The sequence below is a fragment of the Chiloscyllium plagiosum genome, unplaced genomic scaffold, assembly GCF_037043375.1.
Source record: "Chiloscyllium plagiosum isolate Xiang-an unplaced genomic scaffold, Cpla_swu_hap1 HiC_scaffold_39, whole genome shotgun sequence".
Classification (NCBI taxonomy): domain Eukaryota; kingdom Metazoa; phylum Chordata; class Chondrichthyes; order Orectolobiformes; family Hemiscylliidae; genus Chiloscyllium; species Chiloscyllium plagiosum.
Genome location: NW_028270177.1, coordinates 30063036 through 30077499, shown reverse-complemented (window position 1 = coordinate 30077499; position 14464 = coordinate 30063036). Strand labels below are relative to the sequence as shown.

Genomic DNA, 14464 nt, shown 5'->3' with positions numbered 1-14464 from the left:
TGCTTTGTTGCAAAGATTTAAGTTAAGGCTATTCCATCCGGTTATACCTTTAAGAGAAATTTGTTATAATTTCATCCTCATTTTCAGGCCAAAATTGATCTGATCCATGACGTGACTGAAAGCCAGTGGCATTTGGCACAGATGTTTGAAGAAAAGTGGGGCTCTAAATCTCTTCATTTGATATGAGCAATCTACAAAGGAATTAAAAGGAACTCCCACAATGTGGAGGAGGAACACCTTGATATGACTGGAGCCTCCTCTTCACATTGTCATGAATCTGAATGGGAGCACTGTATGAAACGTGGAAGCAATCAGCCATTTTGAAACACTGCAGATTATTTAGCAGGGCCTTCAAGGACATCATTACCCTTGGTCACTCTTAAAAATGTTAACTATAACTCTAATGAAGGAAAATGTTTCCCAAATGTATGCTTTACTTCAGATTTTAAAATATCCTTTCTTAAATCCTTTGAAGTGAGCAAGACTAAGAGAGTGAGTGCCGACTGTTAGGCATCCCCTTTTACATTGCCTGTGCCAACAATAACATAACGTTCAACATTAAATCTGAGTACAATATTAATGATTCACTAGAGCTTTCTTTTCCAGGATATCAGTAGCAACATCTCATGCTCACAGTGTTATTACTTAAAGTAACATTCTTCCTTTCATTGCCCTAAATGGGTGACTTTTAATTGCTGCCAAATTAGTCATCCATTAGGCACTGAACAAGAATGTGGATCCTATTCGAGTTCCTATATCTCGTTTTGTGTGTATGCATATTTATATATAATATCAGATATAGTAGCTTTGTCTGAAATCCAGCCAAACTCTGCCAAAAGATTGTTGCACCTAAACAAGTGAATGCAGTTCCTCCCTCTCTGGTATCACTAGACAGTCTAACAGTGAGTACAAAACCATTTTCTGTGTAATGATTTGAGCGGCAGTTTTTTTGCTGTCAGTTTATTCGGCAGATGACAGAAACATGTGAAGAAAATACACTGCGTGTAAACACATCTGCGTCAATCACATTTATTTTTCTGTGGGCTTTGTGACAAAGTTAGTGTATGCTAATAATGATTTAGAGTGAGTCTGATGTCTTGCCTTTTAAAAATGGAATCTAAATAGTTCTCTCAGTGTGGTGTGGTATTGTCAGCGTTTACTGAGACAGCTGGACATAAAGAGAGCTAGAACAAAGCTGCCTTCACTGTCATAGACTCAAGTAATACATTGGTATTCAGATAATAAATGAGAAAAAGATGATTAATTTATTTGTAAAACACTTCTGTGCAGGAATAAATCTATTTCTGTCATTTTCAAGTTAAGTGCTATGTATTTGGAATGCACATTAACTAATTTACTCTGCATGCAATATTTTAAAATGGATGCCTCGGCTTTTGTTCTGTCAGGTGCATTGTAGATATTGTATGACAGAAAACTTCGGAATTGTAAAATACAGACAGTGACACATTAAAAAGTTTCGATGTAGCAATTCAAAACAGCCCTCAGCTCAGGCCTACTATTGTCCTTCGTATATTCAATATGGGGCAAAGGGATGTATTCAGGATAGAAATGATAGAAAAGAGTAAATCAAACCCGCTGTGTAACTATTTGAGAATATCCAATCAAACAACGTTAAAAAAAATTCAAAAGCTCCATAATGGTAAACATTGTCTTTTAGAAAATCTTATCGAATACGATCAGGGACACTTTATCATTGCTCAGACTCCGTGCAATCCATCTGCATTCATAAACCGGCAGTATTCATGCCAGCTGTCATGTGTTATCCAAAGCTCTGAAATATTTTACATCCATTAATTCGGAATTACTCCAATTACAAGCTTTCGGTGTGTCAAAGCCCCTGCACAACAGAGACGAGGTGCAGAGCACACTGACGCACCAATCACAGCGCTTCTCTGGCGTCAGGACCAGATGCAAGCAATTTACTTTTATTTCTGCATATTCAGTTCGAGGCAAGCTCAAGCTTCACCTTCGACCCTGAGCCTGCAGGATTCTAACCTCCCCAAATTAAACCTCTTTGCTCACTTATTCCTCTGCGCTCCTTCCCCTGCTAAGCATGCATTTCACTCCATAGCAACCCGAGGCGGGCGTGCTGGTTCATACGACCAACATAATCAGCAATTATTGGAGAAGGGGGAGGGATGGGGGTAGAAATACAGTACTATAATATTATTAGGTGCCGTACAGGAAGTACAATTGAGGTCTTTCCCTCGCCAGTGATTCTCTCACAGCCTGTGCTGTACCATTTTTTACGTGGCAATCTTATCTCGCTGACAACAGCTCAAAATTCCACGTTTATTTTTCAGCCACCAAACATCGAGTACGGTTTGCAACAAAACAGACCTCGTTGAAGATCTTCTCCAAAGCATATTGTTGGCATCATAAACATCTAAAAGGTCATAGCTGGTAGGCACATTTATCCGCACAATCTGCATATCATGACGATTAGACTTGCTTTTTTAATATTAATCTTTATCTGGACAATAACTGGGATTCCAAGTGATGTGTGTTTTATAATACAAAGTGCATTTATTTATTGGATGAGGTGAGATTTCTGTGTATTTTAGCAAGGAGTTAAACTGAAAATTCATTAAGCAATTAAGTCATTCAATTATTTGCCTGTGGCAGATAAAGGTTTTGCCCTGAATTCCATTGGCCTGGATTATGTTTCTTCCTTACAATGGTGCTTTATGCTGCTGATGAATATTAATTGCCAATCTCAGAATTCTGCATCATGGGTAAGAAGGGGAAGGAGTGGGTTAATGTCAGGGGGTTAGTGGAGATAGTGGAATGGGGGGGGGGGGGGGTTCATCAGCCTAGCTTCCTTCTTCTTCTGCTCTCTACATCCCACATTCCGAAGCTAATTCCCTCTGTCAAAAGGCTCCTCCTTGCTGTTCTCTTCCATTGCCTCCTCTCCAGCTTTGTCAATTCTTCTCCTCCTCTGCTCCTCATCTCTGCTCAAGGGCCTTAACTATTTACCGGCACAGACTGCGGGGAGGGAAAAATGTCAATAACAGAGGAGGAAATGTAAAATAGGGAGGCGAAGAAGAACATATTTAAATTTCCAATTCCCGTTATGCTGGAATTTGCATTAATAAACATAAGACTATGCAACAACTGAGGAGAAATAGAGACAAGATGAAATGTCTCACTAAAGTGCTTGGCATTTGTTCTGCTTGTCTCCAATGAAGCTCATCAATTGTTGGTCTTTGTTGAATGATCCAAATTTTTCACTGTTCAATCGACCTTTTAGCCTTTCCTTTCCACATCGCCCATGACAATCAGGTTACTGAAAACTGAAGACCTCACTTGAATTTCTTCACAAGATTTAGGTCCATTTGTATCTGGAGCTTCAAGCCAATTTCTGCTTCCTCAACCTTAAAATATGTGCCCATCTTACTTAATGCCTTTAACTCACACCTAGGTAATTCCAAAGTTGTATGATATTAAGTTTTATGAAATTGAGGTAAGTTGAATTTTGCTCATTTGATATCACTGTATGTACAGCACTTTTCAAAAAAATACTAGGTGAGGAAAGCTCCAAGCCTCTTTACGCTTCCCCATTCTTTTAATGACACCTTTTGATATACAACTACAATTTGTTTTTGCCTGAACAAGACAGTTCACTGTATGTGAAGCACTTTGGGGTTTCTGAGGAGTATCATAAAGTTTATTTTTTTATTCAGACGTTTGTGAGCATCATTGCCAAGATTATAATTTTAATTCTGATCCCCAGCTTGCCTTGAGAAGGTGAGATTGGTGAGACACCTTCTTGGACCATGCTGATCACAATGTTGTCTGCCAGTTTCAATGAAGCTACATTGCTTACCTGGTCATTTCTGAGGGCAGTTACCAATCAACCACATTGCTGTGGATCTGGATCACTGATGAGGCCAGACCAGACCAGACCAAACCAGACTAGACCAGACCAGATAAGGTTGGCGGAAATTCTTCCCCAGAGGTCATTCATAAACCAGCTGTTTTTTTTTCCAGCAACAACGTATTTTCACAGATGTAATGACTTCTTATTTCATTCCACAGTCAGACTTTAAATTCCTTAACAGCCCTTGGTGAGATTTGAATTGATTTTTATGGATTGTCCACCCCAATTGGGGAACACAAGCCATAATGGTTAAACTTGCTGTATGAGTGACAAATGAAAAACCACAAATAAGATTCTACTTTTTAGAGCATTTATTTTAACATACATAAGAAACAGTATGAATAAAAATGAATTAACAGGCAAATAAAATGATCAATTTATTTTTAAATAATCTTTACATTTTTGATACCGTTTATGTAACTACAACTATTTCCCCTCAGCGGGTGTGGCATTACATCGCTACACAGTGCCACAAGGTCCTGTAATTTACTCACACAGAGTCGAATAAGAGCACTATCTGAGGACAGCTTTAACTTGCAAATTTCACAGATATAATTACGATAAGCAAGTTACACTTCTCTCAACACTCTTCCTCAGGTCATGATAGTCCTGATGGTGTAAGATTCCAGAGTTCCTTTTCAACTGACTAATTAACAATACCCTACTTCATGGTTTAGCCAATTCTGAGAAAATACTCAGCTTTTTCACAAAGCTAAACTCTTCACATATCATTCCCAGTCTCAAACTGGGTGTGATATCTTGAACCTCCAACAACCCCTGTCTCTTTTTCTGCCAAACAGAATGACAGACTTAAAGAGATCTGCTTCTTCTCCTCCAAAGAATTAGCTGTGTTCTTCTTTCTGTCTGTGTCCTCATCTTGTCTGGAGAAGAGAAGAATAAAAAAAAGGTCTTCAAAACATTATTGGTACACAATTCCGTCCAGCTGACAAACCACAAAGCTGAGTAACAGTTGTGAAGGAAGAAGCTTTGGATAGAAAACATCACTAGAGGCACTGAAGGACAATGTAAGTCACACAAAAAAAATTTGCAGACAGCAATAGAGGAATATCACCTTTAAAAAAAGCAGTAAGAGCAGTAAAAGCTCATAGCAGGCAAATCAACTGACCCTGAAACAAGGCTGACTATCAGACACCCAGAGTAGATTTGATCCCTGAAGGGAAGATATGTTTTCACATGAAAAACTAGGCTGAGGAGCATTGTTCAGACTTCTAAACATAATTCCTGAATGATTTAATTGATGATAAACTTATCACCAGCAGGTTAAGACAATTTTTCAGATACAGACTCAAAGAAAATCGATTAACAAAGGAAAAAACAGATAAGAAATTTGCAATATCAGAGACTCAATAGTGGAGTTATCAAAACCTTATTATTTTGACAGAACGACTAAGTACGTTTATTGATCTTATGAATTAAAATACAAAAGATTGGTTAAAGAAAAAGAGCATGAATCTAATTATCTGGTGTTGAAGTTAGTGTAAAACTATCTTGGACACTAACATCAACTCGAATGAATTCATGGCAGCTATATTTAATACTTTAAAAAAACATCATTGAATCTTTTGGATAAAGCCATTTTGGAGACATTCTAACCATAGGTCCTTGGGAAGTTCTTCAGCCAACTTGGAAAAGGTTTTTTTTATTGGTTTCTAAGAAGACCCTACAAAATTGGTAAAGGAAATATGAAATTTACATTGAAAACAGCATTTTAAAAAGTAGGAATAGTTTGCAGGTTTAATACATAACAACAAAGACTCAACCGAAACTAGATGATTAATTCCACAAGATGACAAAATTATCAACGACTTCAAGTTCCAGTCTTCAATCAAATACTGCATGACATTTGCTATACCAATCTTTCTACATAAAGAACTGTTAGCCTTCTGGTCCATTTGGTAAATCAATGAATTGGAGGACGTGGAAAACACGATTCTAAAAATTTCCTTTAGCTTCTGGTTTGGATGCCAAGTCAAGTCAATAGGTACATTCATGCCTTAGAACAGAACCTTGAAGAGCAAATCAAAACCATAAGAGATCAACCTTGATGTCAAGAGCAACAGTGCATGGATTGACTTATTCACTTCTTGTGAAACTTCACTTCTTTCGAGGGAATGTCATCTGATGTTAATAATGGAGCACAAGAAGTATAATTGTAAACATAATTCTCATAAACTCTTACAGTTACATCAATGCATGTTGCTTCAGCCTGCTCAATTGAATTTCTGAGCCAGTAGAAAACATTGAAACCACAGCTTTACCTCAAGTATTTTTATAACTTAATGTGGACTTTCCTTATGTATCTATCAGCACAGACAAATCTAGTCAAAGACTTGGAAAAGACTCTCACTGACCACATGGTCTCTACCTTTGTCTTTCTTTCTCCTTTTTAAAGTGTTGTTGTTTCGATCTTCTTTCTTCTAAGTTCCAAAGCAATGCAATAGTTTATAAAACCGTAATTTCTACTCCTTGAATTTGAGGAAATTAGCTCCAAAACTTAAAATACTTCAAAAAAGGAGCAGCTCTTACAGCCACGGTTTTATTTTTCCCATCCTCTATCTTGGATTAGAATGACAGCAGAAAGATTTAAAAGGGCAACTTTTTCACGCAGAGGGTGGTGCGTGTATGGAATGAGCTGCCAGAGGAAGTGGTGGAGGCTTTACAACATTTAGAAGGCACCTGGATGGGTACATGAATTGGAATGGTTTAGAGGGATATGGGCCAACTGCTGGCGAATGGGGCTAAATTAATTTTGGATATCTGTTTGGCATGGACGAGTTGGATTGAAGAGTATGTTTTCATGCTGTACATCTCTATGACTCTATGACCCAGAGAGATAAAGAAAGAAGTGTAAGGTAATTTTTGTCATGCAGTTATAGTCACAGAGGTTTTCAGAATAGAACGTGCTCTCAGCTCATCAAGCCGATGCTGGTCAAGAATAACCACCTAACTATTCTAATCCAATTTATCGGCACTTGGCCCTTGACCTTGTATATCTTGACATTGTAAGTGTATATCTAAATACCTCTTAAATGTTATGAGGGTTTCTGCCTCAACCACCTTTTCAGGCAAGGACTTACAGATTCCCACCACCTTCTCGATGAAAAAAACATTTCTCCACATCCCCTCTAAACCTCCTGCCCCTTATGCTAAATCTATACCCTGATTGGTTGATTCCACTACCAAGGGGAAATGTTTCTTCCTGTCTGTTCCCCTCATAACTCTATACATCTAAGTCGTGTTCCCCCTCAGTCTCTTTGGCTCCAAGTGAAACAATGCCGGTCTATCCAATCTCTCTCCATAACTGAAACACTTCAGTCCAGGTGACATCCTAGTAAATCTCTTCTGCACCCTCCCCAGTGCAATGACATTCCCTCCTATAATACAGATTCCAGAACTGCATGCAATACTGTGTCTGTTACATGACCAACGTTTTTATACACTTCCCAGCACAACCTCCCTGTCCTTAAATTATATGCCTCGGCTAATAAAGGGAAGTATTCCATATGCATTGTTAACTATTGTAATGACCTGAACTGCTACTTTAAGGGATCAGTGAACATGCGCACCAAGGTACCACTGATTTTGGTTCTTTTAGGTTCTACTGTTCATCATGTATTTCCTTGCCTTGTTATAAAAAAAGTAATCTAAATCACTCATTTGAGTATATGATATATATGTTAACAAATGTTTACATTAGAAGAAAGCTTCTTGTGGATAGATATTGAGTAAGAGTTTCAGGATCCTGCACATCACTGAGTATAAATAGCACAGTATAGGCTAAGTTAGAATATCCTAGATTGGGAGATTCACGTCAGCACATTGATATGAACATACAAAGATGATGGGTTAGTCCTTACCTAACACAACTACAGGGCAGAGCCTGGTATATCTATGATGACCATATATATCAGTATTTAATATTAATGCGTAATAAATAATGCTACTTTGAAATCCAAGGCTGAAAGCAATTCTTGACTTTGCCTTCTTCTCTACAAAGTCTGTCTTAAACTCAAACTCAATGTCATTAAACCACGTGATAAAAGAGTCTGTGTGCATTTTAAGAAAGCATTTTTCATAAATGGTTAATCAAATTGAGACTCATGGAATAGAAATGACATTGTCAGCTTGGATTAAAAAAAAGATAAACGCACAGAAACAGTTTTGGCAAATGGCTGTTCTCCAGAATGGAAGACAGTAGAAAGTGGTGCTACTTAAGACTCTGGTCTTCCTGCTATAGGAAAGAAATAAAACTTGAAAGGGTGCAGAAAAGATTTACAAGTGTATTGCCAGGTTGGAGAGTTTGAGCTATAGGGAGAAGCTGAATACATTGGGGCTGTTTTCCCTGGAGTGTCAGAGGCTGAGGGGTGACCTTGTAGAGGTTTATAAAATAATCGGGGCATGGATAGGTTAATAGACAAGGTCTTTTATTTCCCAGGGTAGGGGAGTCTAAAACTGGAGAGTAAGTTTAAGATGAGAGGGGAAAGATCCAAAAGGGTCGAGGGGCAACTTTTTCACGCAGAGGATGGTGCATGAATGGGATGAGCTGCCAGAGGAAGTGGTGGAGGCTGGTACAATTACAACATTTAGAAGGTATTTTTGTATGTGCGTACAGAAGGGTTTAAATGGATATGGGCCATGTGCTGGCAAAAAGGACTAGATTAATTTAGGATATCTGGTCGGCATGGATGAATTGAACTGAAGGGTCTGTTTCCATGCTGCGCGTCTCTATCACTCTTTGACTCTAAGAGTAAAACTTTGAATCACTGCTGCTCTCGATGTATATACATTACTTTAATATAAGAATGAGGTGTGGTGGTTCGAAATATAGAAAATAAGAGCAGGATTATGTCATTTGCCCTATTAAGCTTGTTCTGCCATTCAACACAATCATGGCTGATCCCCTATCTCCATGACATATTCCCATCCTCACCCCATCCATTTTGACAATTTTAGCTTCTAGAAGTCTATTCCTTTCTGAAATATATTAAATGACTTCTCCTCCAACACCTTATATGATAGGAAGTTCCATAGGTTCACCATCCTCCTCATCTCTGTCCAAAATGGCCTCCTGTGTATCCTGAGACCATGACCCGTTCTTCTGGACTGCCTGACCAGGGGAAACCTCATTCCTTCATTCAGTCTGTCCAGACATTTTGTATGTTTAAATGAGATTCCTCACATTGTTCTGACCTCTAATGAGTGCAGGCCTAGTCAATCCAAACCATTCTCATTGGGCAAACCAGCCATCCCAGGAAACAGTCTGGAGATGTAATGTACTCCCACTATGACAAACCAGTGAGTGTGGTCTCACTAAAACCCTGCTCAGCTGAAGTAAAGCTTCTTTGGTCTTACAATAAAATCTTCTTGCAATGAAGTCCAACATGTTAGTTATCTTTCTAACTGCTTTCTGCACCTGCATGCTTGCTTCCGGTGGCCAGACTGCAAGGATACTCAGGACCCTTTGTGCATCCATATTTCACAAATTGTCATCATTTAAATAGTACTCAGTCATTCTGTTCTTACCGAAGTGGACAGCTTCACAATTATACTGCATCTGCTGTGCATATGTCCACTCACTCAACTTGTCCAAATTGCCTTTGAAGGCTCTTTATTGTCTTACTCACCACTTACAATCTTACCTAATTCCGTACTATCAGTAAACTTGAAAAAATTGCATTTGATTTCCCCATCCACCTTATATATATTGTGAATAGCTGGGGCTCATGCTTTAAGTCCTGCAATGCCCCATATTTCACTCCAGAAAATACCCATTTATTCAAACTCTGTGATGCTTGTTTGCTAAACAATGACTCAACCCATGACAGTACATTACTACTAATGCCATGTGCTTTGATTTAACACTTTGACCTCTTCTGTGGGAAAAAGCCTTCTGAAAATCCAAATATACCACATCTGTGGGTTCTCCCTTATCTATTCCTCCAGATACATGCTTAAAAAAACTCTAGTCAGTTTGTCAAACATTATTTCTTTTCCAGAAATCCATGTTAAGATTTGTGTAATCCAGTTGGTATATTCCAAGTGTCCTATCATCACATCGTTTGCAATAGTGTCCAGCATTTTCCCTGTTACTGATATTTAACAGATTAGATTAGATTACTTACAGTGTGGAAACAGGCCCTTCGGCCCAACAAGCCCACACCGACCCACCGAAGCGCACCCACCCTACACCTAACACTATGGGCAATTTAGCGTGGCCAATTCACCTAACTTGCACATTTTTGGACTGTGGGAGGAAACCAGAGGACCGGAGGAAACCCACACAGACACGGGGAGAATGTGCAAACTCCACACAGTAAGTCGCCTGAGGCGGGAATTGAACCCGGGTCTCTCGCGCTGTGAGGCAGCAGTGCTAACCACTGTGCCACCGTGCCGCCCACATGATGTGCACTTTTCTCTCTCCTTTCTTTTTGAATCATGGTGTTACATTTGCCACCTTCTAATCTACTGGAACTGTTCCAGAATCCACAAAAATTTAGACAACAATGACCAAGACATCCACTATTCCTATAGTTATCCTGAGATATGGTTTATCAGGCCTTGGGGATTTATCAGATTTCAGTTCCAACAATATTTTTTACAATAATTAATCTCCTTCAATTCCTCTTTCAAAATAGACCCTGGATTCACTCGCTTTATTTTTACAAGTTATTTGTGTCTTCTTCTGTGAAGACAGAACAAAAATAATTGTTGAATCACGCTTCCATTTCAGTGATCTCCATTATTAATTTTCCCATTTAGGTTGGAAGGGCTTACATTTGTCTTTACTATTTTGTACAGACAAAAGAAGCTCTTACACTCCAATATTCTTTTTCCTTGCAATTTTACTCAAACTCAATTTTACCCTCTTTGTTCTATTTGCTAAGTTCTAAACTGCTCCCAGTCATCAAATATGCTCATTTTTCTAGCAATTTTATCAAACTCCACTTTGGATCTGATAATCTCTTCAATTTCTTTTGTCAATCATGTCTGGGTTATGTCTCTTTTAATGTTCTTTTGCCCAAAGGAATCTTTAACTGCTATAATGCCTGCGGTGTTACTGGCTCAAATGATGTGAAGATTTCAGTTTTGTGTACTTTCCACAGTGACTCCTGATCTGCTCCAGTTTGGGTAAGATGCTAAAAGAGTGCCTCTGCCTTTGGAAGCAAACTTCTGATGGAAATGTAAATAATTGAAAACAGCTCAGTTGTTTAGAAGTAGATATGTTCACAGAGGCTCAATATTGGATGAAAAAATATTAAAATGTTACCTCATTATCCAACCTCAGTTCCAGAAATAGAGAATCAAATCATGGAAAGAGCATGGGAAAGCAATGGGAGAGGGATAGGAGACAGAAAAGAATCCAAAGGCCGACAATAAGTGAAAATGTGAGACACTTAAGAATCATCGAGTTATAAAGATGTACATCTTGATCCAACTTGTCCATGCTGACCAGATATTCTACATTAATCTAGTCCTAGTTGCCAGCATTTGGCCCATGTCCCTTTAAATCCTTCCTATTCATATAGCCATCCAGATACCTTCTAATTGTTGTAATTGTACCAGCCTTCACCACCACCTCTGGCAGCTCATTCCATACACACAGTACCCTCTGCATGAAAGATATGCCCCTTAAGTTCCATTTAAATCTTTGCCCTCTCACAATAAACCTATGTCGTGTAGTTTTGGACTCCCCTTTCCTGGGGAAAAGACCTTGCCTATTTACCCTATCCATGCCTCTTATGATATTATAAATCCTCTATAAGGTCACCCCTCAGCCTCCGATGCTCCAGGGATAACAGCCCTAGCCTATTCAGCCTCTCCCTATAGCTCAGACCCTCCAACCCTGGCAACATACTAGTAAATATTTTCAGATTCCTTTCAAGTTTCAGAACATCCTTCCTATAGCCGGAAGATCAGAATTGCATGCAATATTCCAAAAACGGCCTAACCAATGTCCAGTACAGCTGCAACATGACATCCCAACTCCCATACTCAATGCACTGACCAATAGAAGTGATGGACACAGCCCTTGTTACACATTGGCAGATATTTACTAGTGCAACCGAATTATTTCAAATGAAGAATCCAACTCATTCATGAACGCCTGCTTGGAAAATTGATATTATCCCATTTGAACTGTACGGTAGCAATCTGACTGTAATCACAATTTCATAATTACTTAAACATTTCTTTTACATGAGTTTTAACAAACTGAATCAGTTTGGAGGGTTTAATTGCTCATTTAATGAATTCATCATTGGATAAGCATTGATTGTCATTCTAGAAATGAGTTGATGTGGTGAGTTTCAAATAAATTCTTTTAAAAAAGTTACTATTGTCAGAATTAAGCCTCTCTGTGCATCCTGTCTTTCAGATGATCTGATTCCAGATACAGTTTTTACGTTTAAAATGTTAATGTGACACAGACATCAAACATCATATGTCCCAATCCCTTCTAATTCCAACATAATCTGTGGCATTGATTTTCAATTTCTCAATGCATATAGCATCCAGGTAGTTGACCTCAATGTACATATGGCCTCTTCTCACTAGGAAAACCACTACTAGGTTTATACTCATGCAAATGGCCTCTGAAATTGTGATACTCTGTGCTGGCCACGTAGAAATACTTACATCATAATGTAGTCACCGTCATTACCCTACATGACCATAAGATGGCTAGATCCTTCAAAAAACAAAGGTCCATTGACCCAACTTTTATATTCATGACAAACAAGTTTGAAGTTCATGTGTACTCATGGAAAACTGGGAAAGAGAGGAAAAGAACATTGGAGTAGGTGTAGGCCATTACTTCCCTCGAAATTGCTCTGTCAGAGGTTTGGGGTGGCATGGTGGCTCAGTGGTTAGCACTGCTGCCTCATAGCGCCAGGGACTCAGGTTGGATTCTAGCCTCAGGTAACTGTCTGTGTGGAGATTGCATGTTCTCTGAGTGGATTTCCTCTGGATACTCCAGTTTCTTCCCACAGTCCAAAGGTGTGCAGGTCCGGTGGATTGGCTGTGCTAAATTGCCCATAGCATGCAGGGCTGGCTGGATTAGCTGTGGGAAATGCAGAGGTGCAGGAATAGGGTGGGATGTTCTTTCGAGGGTTGGTTTGGACACGATGGACCAAATGGCCTGCTTCCACAGTGTAGGGGTTCTATGATCAACTACTTTAATTATATTTTTCCACACAATCTTCATTTCTGTTGGTGCAATTGGTGTCTAGGAATCTATTGATTTTGATGTTGAACATTACCAATAACTGACCTACAAGGGGAACAGAAAAAAAAGATAGAGAGGAACTGTTTCAATTCGATAGTGAACCTAGGATTAGGTAGGTAGGTAGGTACAGTAAGAGCCAGGCTTTTCAGGAGTAAAGTTAGGAATGCATAAATTCCAAACTGCAATTGTTGCGAGATAGATGATTAGATTTAAAAGTGAGATTGCTAGATTAGAAGTATTTGCAGGTCACGGCTGTTTATTAGCTCAGGTTGTTTGCAATGCCAATTCAGCAACATTGACTTCCTGTACAGGCTGCTATTACAATGAAAGACTCACCTTCTGAATTTCTCTCCTCCCCTCCCCTGAGGTCAGGTGACTCTCAGATTAAACTACCACCAGTTGTCTCTCTTTCTCTAATGGGAGAGCACCCCTGGGCTGGCTTTACCTTTTACAGGAAAGAGTGTCCTTCAAAAACAATGACTTGCTCTTGTGTAACACCTGTGATATGTCATGGTGTTTCACAGAAGAGTGGACAAAATAACATCAAGCTGAAGTCGGAGATCATAGATCCAGTCCTGATAACAATGAAAGGAATTCTTCCATTTTTAGTACAAGTGTTTTGGGATTCATGGTGCCTGGACCACCATCGGTTGGAGTGACTTTTCTCTCACAATCTTCTGCTCTTCCCCTCAATAAGGTCTCCTAGGCAAATTTCTCAGGGGGTTGTGTGAGCAGAGGGGTGATGCTGGGACCTTCCTGCAGCCATGCCATTGGCACCGTATGTAAAATTCATTTGCTCATCACTTCAGACATTGCAAGCCAGGAACTACCCATCATGCTGTGGTGCTTGACCATTTCACTGAGAACATAGATCAGAGGAAAGGAAACCTCACCTTCCACTTCATGGAGAGGAAGTCTTGGTGGGCAGGGTGATGGAGGGAAGGGGGTGGGGGCAATATTTTCTCCAGGATGCCATACCACCACCAGCCTAAGCAATTCTGGACACAAACTGCAGCACAGTGCCATGTGCTGGGTGAAGTTGGATGCCCAGCAGTCATTGTTGGTGCTCTGCCAGGGTTACTGGTACCACCTTCTTTGCACTATCACCTCCCACTCTAACTTCGCCATTTCACAGGTCCCTCACCAATTCGGATAGACAGCGAATCTCAATTGTTGCATTATTCACTCACTCATTATTCACTCAACGGTTCTTCCCCAACTCATCCTCCTAAACTGTTATCCCTCCTTGCCCTTCACTTTTCCTAACTCTCACTGGGGATACCATGCCACTTCTTCGGGTTGTGCGTCACCACTGGCTG

At 39.6% G+C, this 14464-nt stretch overlaps 1 long non-coding RNA gene across 1 annotated transcript in view; it reads left to right on the top strand.

The window, feature by feature from the left end:
- Window positions 1-688: 688 nt before the first annotated feature.
- The window catches only part of LOC122541050 (uncharacterized), a 119706-nt gene continuing 105930 nt past the window's right edge, over window positions 689-14464 (top strand). The window contains exons 1-2 of the long non-coding RNA XR_015753804.1: window positions 689-902; window positions 2325-2424. This is a non-coding gene — a long non-coding RNA (uncharacterized LOC122541050). The remainder of the gene's footprint in view (window positions 903-2324; window positions 2425-14464) is intronic.